General features: G+C 42.2%; 1 protein-coding gene across 2 annotated transcripts in view; it reads left to right on the top strand.

The window, feature by feature from the left end:
* The first annotated feature begins 3,050 nt into the window (after nucleotides 1–3,050).
* LOC128887750 (serine proteinase stubble-like) overlaps nucleotides 3,051–11,878 on the top strand; it is an 81,137-nt gene continuing 72,309 nt past the window's right edge. Inside the window, exon 1 of one of the 2 annotated variants that reach the window (XM_054144008.1) lies at nucleotides 3,051–3,183. The gene's annotated coding sequence lies outside the window, so the exon portion shown is untranslated. Of the gene's footprint in view, nucleotides 3,184–6,756; nucleotides 7,318–11,878 lie in introns of those variants that run through there. The other variant, XM_054143987.1, reaches the window with a different exon arrangement.

The raw sequence follows: 11,878 nt of genomic DNA, 5'->3' as shown, positions 1-11,878 counted from the left end.
GGAGCACCACACGAACATATGGAGTGAATATGAGGTGGATAGCTTCAGTAGTTCCAGCCGTGATGGTCAGACATACATCCGCACCAACGTTTTATGATTGAAAATCATTTACAAATAGTATGGGTGCATATCTGAAAAATGTCACACTGACGTAACGCTCGATAATAAAGATGTTAGAATAATATAAACAATCTTAACATATAAAAATCTACAGATTTCACGACAGCGTACAATTACGCTTGTCGTGAAATCTGTAGATTTTTATATGTTAAGATAACCCAGACGCCGTTTCGTCTTCTGTTTCATCTAAAATTTAAGTTTAGAGACTAGGAAGTGTCTTGAGCAGTCCGGAACCGGTGTTCATTGATCTTCTTGGTAATACTTTCCAGAAGAAGGTGTCGCTATTTTGAAGTCACTAAATACTGAGCATTTGTGTTATTTTGAATCATCTTTTAGGTACTCTTGAAACAATTTATAAAACATGAATGCTAGAGAGTTGATGCTGAGTATCTGTACCATTTTGAATTACCTTTCAGGTACTCTTAGAACAATGTATAAATCATGGAGGCTAGAGAGTTGAGGCTAAGTATCTGTGTCATTTTGAATCATCTTTTAGGTACTCTTGTAAGAATTTATAAAACATGGAGACTAGAGTTTTAGATACCTAGCCCACTATTTTCTAGTTCGAACTGGTCACACGAGCTGCAATTTTAGCTAAATCTAGTTCGAGAGACCATTTCCTCGGGCTTCCTGCTTCGTCTTAGATTAATATTAGCTCTGCAGACAGCCTCTGGCCATCCTCGATTGATCCTCCTTGCCTGTTCTTTGAGAAAAGCTAGCAGCCTCGGATCACATGGCATTGGATGAGAATTTCTAGATGGCCGAGGCACCCATCGCGATCGACTCCGCTTTCAGGGGTACGCGGAACACTTTGCGGAACAAGGAGTTCGTTCGAAGTGCGATTAAACGGGGACGTACTTGTGCAGGGCGTATCAAATTTTTCTTTGCCGCTTGGCGGAAGACGGTACTCGTTAGAGCGGCGAACTAGAGCGAAAACTTCAAAAACTGGCGAGAGTGGCGTCGAGAGCCTTTCGGTTTGTTCGTCAATGCAACAATACCTCGTCTCGACATTGATCTTGGTGAATCCTGATTTCGTTTGCCTCTTCGGCTCTTCATCCGTCTTTATTGCACTTCAGGCTCCTTCACAAAATAAAAGAAGATGGTTCTTTGTTTGTTTTTTTTTTTCATTTTAACACGTTGATTGCACTGTCACCCATCACTGAAGAGCTAAAAATATTAATTCTGAAAGTTAACTGTCAACGAACATAAATTTGAATAAATTTCTTGAAATTCGATGAAATTACAAATATAAATATCACGATAAATGTTTGATTACGTAATTTCCAATGGGCTGTAAACGAAATTTAATTACAGTAGAAATTTTCAAAAGTATTTTCAAACGTGTTAAAGCAGAGAACCTGAAATTTTGTAAGATCTAGGAATCCTCGCGTTTGGTTGGCTAACCGTAGAAGGTATTTCACGAGGAAGGATATTGGAGTTGCCACTGTTTGGAGGCATCAAGTGACCATTGTTTGCCGAGGTTTAATCGGATACGAGACGGCTAATCTACGAGAGGAGTACAGTAGGACAAATAACTTTCCTAAACACACAAAGCCACCGGGTAGCTCTGCCCACAGTCCCACTTACCCACCCAGCAGAGCCCATTTCACAAGCTTTCGTATATCCCGCGCAACAAACGTCCCCTTGTTTCCTCATCAGCCCGGAGGAAAGTTCCTCGATACTTTCCGCTTTCGTGCGAAACTTTCGGATGGCACTCTAAGTGCAAGAGACATCGAAACCGAAAGAACAGTGCGTCGTAGAAATTGCCACGAAAGAGTCAACCACTCGATATCGAGGAACAGGAATGCTTCTACTATCGATACCCAAATCAACATTCAAGAAACATTTTTTCGTGGAATTTTAGAATGTCCAGCTTAACCGAAATACTCTTATTTCTTAAATTGACTCGACTCTTCGTACTAGGAAATGGATCACCGAATCGAATGCTACTCCGTCGCCGTATTGCTTACTACGAGCACGAACTCTACGCAGCAAACTTATTACGAAATATTTTCGATCCCCGCATGCGTTATCTTCCATCCGCAGCAAATGTTCGATGCGTACTCCGTTAACGCGAACAAAAATACTTTATTTACTTCTGTTTACAGTTATGGAAAGACTCGACACGTTTCGCTGCGATCGCTTAGACAGCACTGTGACGCGCGTATACCTGTTACCGTGTTCACTTTGCGGCTACCGACTCATTACTCGCTTGATTTCAGATATGCGTGCGATATAAGACATTATTCTGTCAATGGCTCTCAGACGAAGATGCGTTATCGATTGAATTAAAATAATTCTTGGGTCCCATGCTTATAGAGACTTTTAACTATCTTCTGCGTATATACAAAACTTCTCCAACGTGACTTCGAATCAATATCCCGGTAAAATAAAAATTAAGCTTTCCTCAAATATTGAAGTAGAAAGTACCACGCTAGACTCCATGATTTTCTGATAAACTATCACCGAGAAATAAAGAAAGAAACAGCCTTTCATGGATCTACGTACGCCTCCGCAAATGCAAAATTTAAACAAAAAGCAAATATCATGGAGTAAACATCGATGCCTCATCTGTTCAAGTCACTGTACCAAATTTCACCGTTTTCTAACAAATCCTTCCTAAGAGAAAACAAAATCAGACTCCGTAATATTCAAATATTCACACCCCCTAACGTAAATAATTTTCTAAACAGTTCCTTTCGTAATGTCTAATTTCAGGTCACCTGGAAGCATACAGGAGTGTCAGATTTTCGCTCTGATTTGAGGGACCAACCTGTGGATAGCTACACGAGGACCGCCATGGTCCTAATCCCGACTCCCAACCCATGGACTGCCACTCATCGCCCAATTGCCTGGGAGACGGGATCCCAGAAACGTCAGTCTCAATTACAATCGCTGAGAGCGACGTTCCAGGAGGGAGGAGACGCAGGACTAGACGTTGGACGAGGCAGGCAGAGCGAGAGGAGGCCGTCGGCCTCGACTGTTCTCCAAGAGGTCGACCCACTTCGCCCAAAGGCGAGAGGGACCGCGCTGGCTGCCAGTTACGTACATACACGTACATACGTAAATATATCTACGATCTCCTCTTTGCCTCACCCCTCCACCAGATTCTTTCTCCTCCTTCTCCTCTCTCTCTCTCTCTCTCTCTCTCTCTCTCTCTCTCTCTCTCTCTCTCTTTCTGTCTCTCGGTACAGTCGAGAGGCATTTCGTATCGGTCGGAACGATGCCGTAACGCTACCTTGATAAAGCGTTTCCTTATCGTCGCGTTCGATCGAGTCGCTGGAAACAAGGATTCGTCCATTTTCCAAACGTAATTGCGCGGTGACAGGATTTTCCTTTCTATCAGAGTTTGTGCACATGATGGCTCAGCCATGGGATGCGCTCTTGCTTCGGTACACTTTTATCGAGGAGATTCTGCGAAGAGGTATGGAGGTGTAAAGGATCTTGGAAACTCTAAAGATTTTTCGTTGGGGAGGGAGGACGAATTGGTTTTGAGATTATTGATTACGTTTTTATGCGAGTAATGGCGTTAGTCATTCATATGTGGGGGTGAGATCCTGGGCAACAGTAAAATAACCTTTATCAAAATTCGAATCATTAAATCTGCATTTGGGACTTTGAGTATTTGGGGATCTAAAATTTTGGAGCTTTGCAAATTTGGGACTTTCAGTACTTGGGGATTCGAAAAGTTTTGAGCTTTGAGAATTTGGGAGTTTTTGATTTTGGGAGTTTGAGTACTTGGGGATCTAAAAGTTTTGAGCTTTGAGAATTTGGGAGTTTTTGATTTTGGGAGTTTGAGTACTTGGGGATGTAAAATTTTTGAGCTTTGGGAATTTGAGAGTTTGAGTACTTGGGGATCTAAAATTTTTGAGCTTTGGGAATTTGAGAGTTTGGGTACTTGGGGATCAAAAATTTCAGAGCTTCGGAAAGTTGGGAGTTTGAGTACTTGGAGATCTCAGATTTTGGAGTTTTGGGACTTTGGGACTTTGAGTACTTGGGATCTACAATTTTCGAACTTTGAGTATTTCGAGATCTAAAATTTTGAAGCTTTGACATCAACCTGTGAAGACTCATTTTATGCAAACTACACCTCAAAAGACTCCTCCGACTTCTCAACAAAAGTATCAGGAGTGTCCCCACCGTCCAATATTAAACCTTGCCATGTACTCTGAATCTCTATTTCGACTAATAAATTTCGTTCTTAAAAAAGAAACGCCATTAGCGGTTGTTTTACGAGGTACGAAGGCCCGTCCAACAGCAACGGCTACTTCGCCATGTAGATCTTATGGCGTATAATTGATGGAACAGATACGGCAATCTTGTAAGAACCGCGGGGTGCCAAGACGGTAGCGCCCTTAACTGCAGGGTGCGAACAGTCCAAGACTGGCGCGGAGGGATCGTGTTTGAGCGCCAGAAATTACAGGGCCTGTGTGTCCCAAGGCGAGCAGACGTTGTGGGCAGTAAACAGTACACGCGACCCTGTAATCAATACTCCGCAATCACGCGGGGAAAACATATTCGACAGTTTGTGCCCGACAAACAGGTCGTCGTTTAACAGGGACCACTCGAAACTGACCAAGTGTACATTATGTGGCTAGTGTAGTACAAGCATGGAAGTTGAAGCTTCCAGCTGATCAGTTTCGTTACTTACTATTCACTTTTTAAAAGATATTTCTGTAGATCATTATGCTAATTACTATATTGACAGGTATAGAAAAAGAATTCAAACTTAAACAAAAGTGTGCTTCATCTTCTAAATGGTATAACACGTATATTATTGTTGATATATTATGTATGTTTGTCACAAATGCATAAACATCAGGAGTTCAGATATTTTCAATCCAAGTCATACCTAAGATTCAATGCACGCCTCCACTGATTTGCCTACTATCATCGCTCATCCTCGCCCATAAGCAGCTGAAACGCAATTTACAAGACGGGATTGCGTTTCATTGACTCGTCGGCAACGCAAACACGCGAGCGAGTAATCTAATCAATTTCCCAAGCGGACTGCCTACTGTAAGACGTTTTTATGGTGGATGTTCCACAAATATGGACTGGTAGATAGCAACGGGCCTCTGGACAGTCCCTGGGAACTAGGAAAGTCCTCTCCGAACAATCTTCCTAATTTCCTTCGACATCCTAAACTACTTGCGTCAGTCTTTCTATGATCACGCGATGGATTCCTACTTTGCACAAGTCTTATTCAAGCTTCCAATCACAGTTCCATTCGCTTACTGGCTTCGCAGCATCGGACTCAAACGCAAATTAGAAAACGCCTTATAGGTCACTACGAAATGTCTTTATGGGGAGTATAGATCTGATGTGGACTTGAAGATAGCAGGGGACCTTTAAACAGTCTCTACTGGGACCTTTCGCAATAGTAGCGGGTCTTTTTAAATAGAGTGTCTTCGTGTATGTAGTCGGAGTGTGTTTCTTTACGTAGCTCGATGTCCTAGGCTACCTGTTTTCTTGAATTCCGAGGAGAACCTTCCTCAACTGCGCTAGTTCCCATTGGACAGTATTCCTTTATACACAGGCTTCAAATAACACCTTTACCAGTTTTTCAAACTTCAAGTAACACCTTCATTAGTTCCAAATTTCGAGTGACATCTTCACCAGTTTTCCTTCTAGCTTTGTATCACCGTATTTATGAAACAACGCGCATAAGAGTAAATAGATCCCTTCAAAAATTTTGGAGCTTTGGGAATCTGGGACTCTGAGTACTTGAGTATCTCAGATTTTGGAGCTTTGAGAATTTGGGAGTTTAAGTATTTGGGATGTAACATTTTTGGCCTTTGGGAATTTGGGACTTTGAGTACTTGGGAATCTCAGATTTTGGGGCTTGAGGCATTTGGTACTTTGAGTACTTGGGTATCTCAGATTTTGGAGCTTTGGGAACTTGGGAGTTTGAGTACTTGGCGATGTAAAATTTTTTAGCTTTGGGAATTTGGGAATTTGAGTACTTGAGGATCTCAGATTTTGGAGTTTTGAGAATTTGGGAGTTTGAGTACTTGCGGATCTAAACTTTTGGAGCTTTGGGAAATTGGGACTCTGAGTACTTAGGGATCTAAAATTTTGTGGCTATAGGCATTTGGTACTTTGAGTACATGGTGATCTAAAATTTTGGACATTTGGGAAATTGGAAGCTTTGAGAAATTGGCACTTGGAGATTTTCAAACTTCAAGTAACACCTTCATCAATTTTCCAAACTTCGAGTAACACAATCACCAGTTGTCTTCTAGCTTCGTATCACCGTATGTATTAACCAACGCGCATAAATAAATAGATCCCCTAGAATCTCCTTGAAATCCTTAATATTTGAAAACATTTCAAACTAATCGTACACAAGGTGCAATACCACCTTCGCCAGTCTCTTTGCTACACACGCGTCGTAAATCTTCCCCACCCACCCAGCGATTCTCGAAAAGAGACAACAAATCTCTGTTAATCCTATCGAAATCGTCGACCGCGGCGATATTGGCTCAGGTAAAATTACTCTGGTATTCCTGGCGGGAGACGACACGTGGTTTGTGCAGTAGCGGCTGGCAGCACGCGGCTCCCTACTCTTCCGCTTCCACGGGTTCCTCGTCCACGCTGGACGCAATCAGCCGATCCTCAAAGCGCGACCGGTAGTCGAACCGCGTGCACGTGGAGCCCGACGTGGCCTCTGCCTCCGTGGATCTCCGTGGATCGCGATCGACTGATCGATCGCTGGATGATATCGTTGATCGATCGAGCTTCCATTCACCCCGAGGATCTCGTCGGTACGTGACCGCGATCGCTGGATGATCGAACGTCGGAATCGAACGTGCGCCTGTACAGAAGGATCGTGATCGCGATCGATCGAACACCCGAGACCTAATCGAACGTCATCGCCTGATCGTGAGTTAGTAGATCGTCCTCGATAGACGACTCGACGAAAATTCTGAGTGAATCACGGGTAGCCATCGACAACGGTCGTCGTACTCGAAGTAAGTCCAGGAGGATTTCGATCGAAGGAGATCGAGCCGCGCAGGGTGGATCATCGGGAGTTCAGTGGCACATGTGATCTACAGTCGTGATCAGGAGCTGTGTCTGGGTTCTCGCGGGACGATCAGTTTTTATCCCGTGCCAGGGAGGGCCCCGAGTATGAGTGATCAAGAATGAAGGAAGGGTGAACACGTTCGGCTGCCAGGAACGAGCTGTCTCAAATCGGTGAGTCGATTTTTGTGTTCCCGTGGCCTTGCTCGCGAACGGTAGCGAGCGCTTAGGACCCTGTCTGTACGCCGAGCCGTTCCAACTGGTTCTCTGACTTTCAGTTGTTTTTGTTCTTCGGATAGGTTATTTTGCTTCGGTTTGTTTCGACGCTGCCGTGGAAATCGTGTGCGAACTCGGGGTAATATTGTGAATTGAATTAGAGACGGGTATCGAAATTCGCTGGAGCCACAGACGAGTGCAACGGGCTCCTGGAATTTCTGACGCTCAGAGTTTTAAGTTCAGACTGGTTGTATTCGAAGTGGGTATTGTAGAGGAGGCTTGAGATGAGACTTTGAGAATTTTTTAGTTTCAGTGCGTAGGTCTTTAGATGCTTTGGGTCTTTGAAATTTTTGAGCTTTGGGAATCTGGGACTTTGAGTACTTGAGGGATATGAAATTTTGGAGCTTTGAGAATTTGGGACTTCGAGTGCTTGAGACATAAAATATTTGAGCTTTGGAATTTGGGACTTTGAGTACTTGGTGATCTAAAATTTTTGAGCTTTGGAATTTGGGACTTTGAGTACTTGGGATCTAAAATTTTGGAGCTTTGGGAATTCGGAACTTTGAGTACTACTGATCTCAGATTTTGAAGCTTTGGGAATTTGAGAGTTTGAGTACTTGGGATCTAAAAATTTTGAGCTTTGGGAATTCGGGACTTTGAGTACTACTGATCTCAGATTTTGAAGCTTTGGGAATTTGAGAGTTTGAGTACTTGGGGATCTAAAATTTTGCAGCTTTGCAAATGTGGGACTTTCAGTACTTGGGGATCCAAACAATTTTGAGCTTCGGGATTTTGAGATTTTGAGTACTTGTGGATCTAAAATTGTGGAGCTTTGGGAATTAGGGACTTCGAGTACTTGAGCATCTAAAATTTTGGAATCTTAGAAATTTGTATTTTTGAAACATTGTAAACTTAGAACTTAAAAAATAGAAATTTTAGGATCTAGGGGAATACGGATTTTAAAACTTTTTTTATTTTGGCACTTCATGAACTTAGAAACTTAGGCATATTGAGACCTGATATTTTGGAACTGTGAGAATTTGAGGCCTCGAGATATCGAGACGTTGACGAACCTTACATTTAGTGACCTGAAAAATTTTAATGTTAGAGCTTCAGTCCAAACTGTTCAACTTCGAGTCCTCAAGGAACTAGGTACTCAATCAATAGTATAGCAATCTTTAGTATGCAAATGCTGAAAGACTTCAATAATTAAATTAAACGTCGCACCTGTGTTCGCGATTTTTTTGATCAGACACCGTCAACCGGAAATTGGAAATATCATTCGAGGGGAGATTCAATTTCAGATGAGAGATCTGGCTCGCGCAATTAGAGTGTTTATTAGCACCGTTCCTCGAGGATGCTTTTAAAAGCAGACGCTCGACCTACTTGACTTCCGAATCGACGGCTCGCAGTCTCATTTAGAAACTAGAATATCTCGCAGGGGTTCGCGAACTCCGCAATTTTCTCGTCGTTTGACACGAATGGAGATGACTGTTATAAAATAAAATTACATATCCGATGCGTCACGCGGCTCGCGTCGTTAGTATTCCGCTCGCCTCGCCGAAACGAAAGTGACTTAATTTCTGTGAATTGGTGCAGGCGCGTATCCTCGAACAGGAACAAAAAAAAATAACTGAAACGATGAATAATGGGAATCAAAACTGAGACGCGAGACGTGTCGACGATCACGCGCAATTACTCCCCTTTGCTCCATTTTCAAACGTTAAACCATTCATTTAAAAAAGAAGCTCGCACAGTAATCGAAGTAGAACGAAATCGTTTAAATCAATTTTCTCGGACCATACTGCCTCGACTATAAATAAAAATCAATTACAATTAAACAATATTAAAATCAGGAAAAATTCATTTTCATTATCTTGAAAAGTAAATGTAAACGACGACTTTCTTATTAAATTTATAACGATACGGTTCTTTACCGATACATTCCGTCGTGCGATAAACTACATAAAATATATGCATCAACATTCGAAGTCGAGCACAATCCGAATCGACGTTTTAGATAAAATATGATGCGCAGATCGAGAGATAAATATACAGTTACGGTGTTAAAGCGAGGTACAGTTATATGCTCTTTAATAACCTAACCCAGAATACAATACAATAAAAATGCGCCAAGCGAAGGAACACGAAAAAATCGGACGCAGGAAAACTTCGGCGTACAGGTTAGAGAAAATAACTGTTACGAAAACAAGAATGCAACGCTAATTCCCCCGAGAATTCTATTACGTCATATTCGCGGTGATAAAATCGATGACATTCCGCGATAAAACGGTAGCTGAAATGCAAATTAGAATATAGAGCCGCGTTTCATTGACTCGTCGGCAATGCGAACACGTAATCGGTTGATCTAAACAGGTAGTTCTCGAAACTGGATGCATTTATGTTCCCAGGTACGCGTGGCACTAATATCGGCTAGTAGATAGGATTAAATTTGTAAACAGCCCGTAAAAGACCTATCGCAATTGTACTAATTTTCTCTGAACATTTCTCTTCGTCTTCGAGCTATAAACAATCTATAAAAAAGACCTTCGTGAAATTGCACCTCTCCGATGAATTCTAATCTCATTCGACATCTTTGCTTTACTACGATGTATCCAAAAGAACGCAATGCATTCTAAGCTTGACCAAGTCGTATTCCAGTCGTATCTTCATTGGTTGTCACTTACAAATCTTCGAATGACAACCTGACCATTTTAGTCGCGTCAGAGGTTTGTATCATCGTTCATTCTCGTAGGTAATCGAAAAATCTAAACAATTTTTTGGACTTGGTACTTGGTATAAAATCTGCCACTGATATGGACTATAGCGAGTGGATTTTAAACAGTCCCTATTCCTACTAGACATCTTTGGAGAATCTTCCTAATGTTGTTCAACATCCTTGTCTACCTCGAGTGATTCAGACGATTCCACGGAAACATGATACATCCCCATCGTGTCCAAGCATCAAATCACACCTTCACCAGCTCGCCTACCACCTCTGTATCATTACTCATCCTCACCCATAACCCGTAATCAGGTCATCTGAACAGTTCTCTGAACCGACTGGCTTAGTACAAGGTGTTCTTACGTTGTAAGGTAGACGTGTCACTGGTACGGACTAGTAGATGGCAGGAGAACTCTAAACAGTCTCCTAAAGACCTTTCTCCACTGTACGAGTTCTCCGCGATCAATCTTCCTAATCTCGTTTGACATTCTAGACTACCTAGTCATGTTTCAATGTCTCCACGTTTCATGCGCAGCCATCAAAACACACCTTCGCTGGTTTGTTTACAGTCATTTAGTGAAACTGCAAATTATGTGTCGGTTTATTGTTTTCATTATGTTGTTCCAAGTTACAGTTAGGTTGGCTTGCTAGTTGAATAATCGCGGACGTGATTGACGACGCGTTGATAGTTCGTGCTGGGACTTTGGGACTTTCAGATTTTGGGAGTTTAGGAATTTAGGAATTTCAGAATTTGGGAACTCGATTTTTGGAGTTTTGAGCTTCTAAGTTGTTCTTGAGAATTTTGGGACCCCTGAGAACACGAGATTTTGAGACCTTTGAGAACTGGAGATTTTTGGGCCTTGACACTTTGGAGTTTTGAGATTTTTGGGTATTGAAACTTTGACGTCTTCAGACTTTGGATCCTTGAGACTTCGATGCTTTGAGATTTTGGTGCCTGAGACTTTGAGGCTTTAAGATTTTTGAGTCCTGACACTTTGGAGTTTTAAGATTTTTGGGCCTTGAAACTTGGAACCTTAAGACTTTAGAGCCTTGAGGCTTTGGAGCCTTGAGATCTTGGATATTTTAATCCTTGAAAATTGAAACTTGGGACCCTTTAAACTCAGTACTTTGGGACCCTTGAAACTTGAGACTTTGAGTCCCTCGAAACTTACGAATTCTCATGAATCTTAATTTTTGTGACCTAGAAAACTTAGACTTCTAAAATTTCTGATCTCGAGATCAATCATATCACATTATCCTATACCTATCATACTCAGGCTCCATATCACAACCTGCCCAATTTGCTCATCACCTACCGAACAGCAACGTAAACTACACACTGTTGCCCAGCACCTAATAGCATAAATGCAAATCGGAACAGAGAACCGTGTTTCAATATCTCGTCTGCAACATGTACACGTAATCGGGTAATCTGAACAATTTTCTAAACTGGCAACGGACGCTTTCTATGGCCGTGGCTCGAGCGTTACGCATTGTCGAGCGAACCGGTTACCAGGGCAGATCGGAAACGCAAATAAATTTATCACGATAAAATCGAGCCGCGTAATCGACGTGAGACGCGGCTGATCGCCTCGGGAATGTATTACCGGAAATAATCAGGAGTCCATAAACCGGTGTTCTTCCAACACTTACGGTGCCAATAAACTCCGTTCGCGGTGACTCGACTCCGATTTGAGGAACGATGAAGTTTGACGTAAAGCAGGAGACACTGAAGACTTTGAAATTGTGGGACTTTGGAAACTCAAAGCCTTTGAGACACTTGGAACATTAGAT

The sequence above is a fragment of the Hylaeus anthracinus genome, unplaced genomic scaffold (assembly GCF_026225885.1).
Source record: "Hylaeus anthracinus isolate JK02 unplaced genomic scaffold, UHH_iyHylAnth1.0_haploid 0, whole genome shotgun sequence".
NCBI classification, from domain to species: Eukaryota; Metazoa; Arthropoda; class Insecta; order Hymenoptera; family Colletidae; genus Hylaeus; species Hylaeus anthracinus.
The sequence above is the reverse complement of the archived record's forward strand: the minus strand, read 5'-3'. Positions and strand labels throughout refer to the sequence as shown.